The sequence below is a fragment of the Populus euphratica genome, unplaced genomic scaffold (assembly GCF_000495115.2).
Source record: "Populus euphratica unplaced genomic scaffold, PopEup_1.0 scaffold645.1, whole genome shotgun sequence".
NCBI lineage: Eukaryota > Viridiplantae > Streptophyta > Magnoliopsida > Malpighiales > Salicaceae > Populus > Populus euphratica.
Genome location: NW_011500512.1, coordinates 24,916 through 29,734, shown reverse-complemented (window position 1 = coordinate 29,734; position 4,819 = coordinate 24,916). Strand labels below are relative to the sequence as shown.

Genomic DNA, 4,819 nt, shown 5'->3' with positions numbered 1-4,819 from the left:
TATATATATATATTTATTTATTTATTTTAGGAAGACATGGATCAACTAGCACCATATTTTTTTTCCTTTTTCCCCCCTCTCTCTCACCAAATGACAAAGGCAAATCAATTTTTCTTTCTTCCCTTTTCACATAAGCAACACTAGCTCTCTCTTTTCATCTTAGTCGTTTCATTTTAATCAATTAATTTTGGAGTTGTTTTGTTTTTGATTAAGAGTTGGCTTTCTTTCATACATGAACATCATTTTGTTTGAAGTTAAGGCATTTTTAAAAGATGGTTTTTTGAATTTTTTACAGTAATTATGGTTGATTTGTCTTTAATCTTTTTTTAGGAGTTGAAGACATGAGAAAGAGAAGCAAGGAAGGCCAAGTCGGGTAAGAAAAACTATTGATTTTGATTATTCATCTTTCGGGTATCTTTGAATTAATAGAAAATGGAATCTTTGAATCTATTAATATCATATATATTGTTTCTTGGGTTTTTGTTTTTTGAAGTGAAATGAATGTTGGCAAGGATCTATTTCTTAAAATTTACATTTGGATGTTTGTAGTGGTAATGCTTTGTCAACTAATGCATAGTTTATTTAGTAATTTTTTTTTATAACTTCTCGTTTATAAATTGGAGGTTAGAGAATATAGAGAAAATATATATATATATATATATAAAAGCTTGAGAAATTAGAGATTCTTTGGTGAGGCCAGGTCAGTGATTTTGTTAAGCTTTCCTAACAATTTTATTGGATTTCTTTTTTATTAAATGCTTATTTTCAATTTGGATCTAAATGCTCAAGTTAAATATTTGAAAGTATAAATAATTCATAAATTATTTTAGATTGAAGTTCAATCAACAGATAAGCTAGGATTTGAACATATATATAACTACAGTTTATATAAACTTTAAAATATGATTTTAAATCTTTATGGGGGGGGGATTTTTTTTTATCATTCACAATTTTAATTTCTTTTTAGTTTTCATGGATTGTTTTTGAGATAATAATGAAGGCAATATGAAACAAAATTTTTAATGTGATTGTTAATTATAACCATAGTTTAATCTTAATTGATTCTAATTACTACTAATATATTTATTGGTTTTTTTCCTTTTTATTTATGGTATATCTTTTAGTTATTGTGCCCATAATTATTGAACCATCTAGGATTAAATTATTGCATTATTTAGTGGATCTTAATCAACCATTTTTTTAAAAGTTTTTTTTCTTCCATAAGTGGATGGTATTCATGTGTGAGTGTTTATATTATTGAAATATTTGAATTAGTGTATTGTTGTATTTATCTTTATATTATAAAAGTGCATTGCTTCAGGTATTTTCATTCGAGTGAATAAGTTTCATATATTACATGATAAATAATTTTTGTGTCCTTATCTTGCCTTATCACATTTTTGTTTTGTTTTAATAGTTGGAGGTGCTAGGTGTGTTGTTATTTTTGCATGTTTTAATCAACTCTATATAGGGACCTATACTTCATAAATTTGATACTTTTTTTTCTCCATTTATTGCAAGGTTATTTTGTTTTCTCATGTTCTGAGAATTCAACAGAATTTATACTTTTGTATTTAGCCTTTGAAAATGACATCACTTTTAGATCCATACACACTTTGGATCCAACAAGATATATATACTTGATAAAAGAAAAATAGGGGGTGGGGGGAGTTGATATAAATAAAAGATATAGGCCTTGACTATTTCATTTCATACATGCTAAGTTTTTTTTTTTGTTGGTTATTTCGATGGTTTGTTTTTCAGTTTCTTCTTTTTATGCCTTTGAATATGGAATTAAGAAGAAAAGAGTGTGAAACTTAAATTATCTTGCCTTTCTAGCATTATTTCTAAAGGATTAAAATTTCTTTATTGAAACAGGTTGTTGCTAGATATTTGTTGATTTGCATAATAGTCTTACTTTTATTTTGTAACTGATATTTTTTATCGATAAGATTCGACTGTAGATTGTTTTGTCAAATGTAACTTTATAGGGAATAATCTAGATCTTAACTCTATTGATTGTCATTGCATATTTGGTTTATTTTTGTTTATCTTTTTATTTTTCTTATACCTTCGATCCACAATAATTTACTACTAAATCAACGACAACATCTTGCTCTTTTTTTTTCAGTCTTAGTTGTTGAGATAACCACATTTCATATGCTATTTCACTACTAAGTTTTGCGTAGGCTTCTGACTTTTTGCAATATATTCTATCTAGCTTTAATTGGTTGAAGTCAACTTACATTCCTTTGACTTAACTATTGTCTTGACAACTAACTTGCATAGAATTCTTTTTCTTTAGTCTATATTATTTTAGTTAGATCAATCACTTTGCTGGATTATGGCTTCTCAAATTCATGCTTTACCATATCTTTTTTTTTTAACATAATTTATTCATTGTTTTTGCTAGTTGAGGACTATGCTGACAATTTCTTTTGCTCAAAATCTTTAAAGTCGTAATAAGTTATTTAAACCTTCCTAAGAAATTTTCATTTATCTTACTTGATAACCATGATTGCAGTCATATTTGTTTCCTTCTTGCATTCTCATTTATGATATTACAAGAAAACATTCTATAGACTTGCTTTATTGGCAATTATGTATGTTTTTGTTAGCTTTGTGCTGCTATGGATTAGTATTATTTAAGAATAATTTATTTATTAAAGCAACTATTATTTTTTTATGTCTTTACTTTTAGTGTAGTGGCACTAGGTTTTTGGATATCAGTTGAATATCAAATGATTTGTATTTGAATTGTGTTTTGTGGTTTCATTGCTCTATTATATAGTGAGAGATTAATATAATGCATGGTGGAATCTCTGTTTTGATTTGTCGAACAACTATTTTTAAGCTTTAACGAATCAGAGGATTAACATGCTATAGATACTTTTGGTGACATTGATGATTTAATTTCATTTCTAGTTCTTTTTGTATGCCATAGAATTAATTAATTAATTAATTAATTAATTATATATATATATATATATATATATATATATATATATATTGTGATGACATACATTGAAATCTTTTACCCTTGAGATCTTTTTTCAAAAAATACGAAGCTTCTAATCTTTTTGCTCAAACTTTTTTTTTTTAGTTGCTTGATGATTCATTTTTTATCTACAGGACATGTAGCTAAGAACATCATGCCATGCATGCCCTGGATATTGTTTAGTAGCTTTTTCTAAAACTCACTTTCTTTAACAACATTGGACTTAACTTTTGCTAGCATTGTTATATCCAACTCTTTTTAATTTATTAAGTGCTTCTTTATTCTAGAATTATTGGATGACAAATATTTTGAATTAAAAATATTATTGTTTAACCACTGCATTCATTACATTTTAATTAATCCATATCTTACTTGTATGCTAGGAAAGTTCTTTGTTTTCCCTTTTGTTATGTGATTTAGGTTTCATGAATTTATAATTGATAAGAAAGCTATTACAAAATTGCCAGCAGTAGCGCCCAAGCAATCCAACTAGTATGGAATTATTTGATGTTATTATTAAATTTAGATTAACAAGTTAATTTTTTAAATTTTTAGTTTGATTTCTTATTTAACTCGGGTTTAAAATGAAATTATTTTCTTATTTAACTCGGGTTTAAAATGAAACTTAGTTGAATGGAATTATTTAATTTTAGTAAAAATTACTCTGACATAACTTAGTTGTCTTGATAGTTTGAAAGAAAATCCGAATGAATAATTAAATAAAAATTCAAGATGGTTTAAAAAAAATAGAAGATGATGATATATTGTATCGATTAGATTTTCATAACTTAAACCATTAAATCCATGATTCAGTGGTGAATGTCATGAGTTTAAAAACTTTATTTTTTAAAATTATTTTTTACTTAATTATACAATTAAAATAAACGCTCATAAAATAGAATACAAATCAAATATCGATATGTTTGTTTGATATTGTAATAATTTCATACAAAATAAATCAATCAAAATAATTTATAAAGACAAATTAAAAATCAAGTAAATATTATAGCATGAAATTAAAAAAAATAATAAAAAAAGTGAAATGAAAAACAAATACCATACTATTCATGTAAATAGTAAAGAATCTATCACCACCTCTAGAATGATATAGACCAAAAATATTGCTACAATATCAGATTTAAAAGCATTGAATCTCACTGTAATATTAAACCCAATACTAATATTTATAATATTAATAATAATATTTTACTTATTTTTCAAAATTTTTATTTTTTAATCTTTTAAAAAAATTATAATTTTTCTTTGATAATAATAATAGTTTTTAAAATAATAATTATTATTAATTTTACACTTCAAATCAAATCTATAATTTTTTTTCAATATTAATAATAATAATTTTTTCAAATTTATTAATTATTTTATTAATAATATTAATTATAATAAAAATAATTATGTTTATAACACAAATAATACTATTTTTAATATTAATACTTTTAATTATAATATAAATAATAATATTTATAAAAAAATAATAATATCTTTTCCCTTTAATTATAATAAAAACAATTATATTTATAATAAAAAAACTATATTTAGAAATCTAAGACCCAATAACTTTGGGTCCTGAAACAAGACTCTTTAGCCTTGAATCCTAATATCGAACCTAAGTGCTTTGAGTCTTGACATAGCCCAAGAAAATGGGTTTTGACAAAGGATTCAAGAGATTGAATCCTGATGCAGAACCAATAATGTTAGGTTAGGGAGGTCTTAATGGGGCAGAACCTAATGCTAATGGGTTTAGCAGTGGCAAAAACCATTTCTCTTGGGTCCTAACGCAGGACCCAAGAGAAATATAATTAA

The 4,819-nt window shown here is 24.7% G+C and overlaps 1 long non-coding RNA gene across 1 annotated transcript; it reads left to right on the top strand.

The window, feature by feature from the left end:
• The first annotated feature begins 663 nt into the window (after nucleotides 1–663).
• On the top strand, nucleotides 664–3,331 carry LOC105115116 (uncharacterized). The gene is made up of 2 exons (XR_840272.1): nucleotides 664–700; nucleotides 3,133–3,331. It is a non-coding gene; the product is annotated as an uncharacterized LOC105115116 (long non-coding RNA).
• Nucleotides 3,332–4,819: the final 1,488 nt, after the last annotated feature.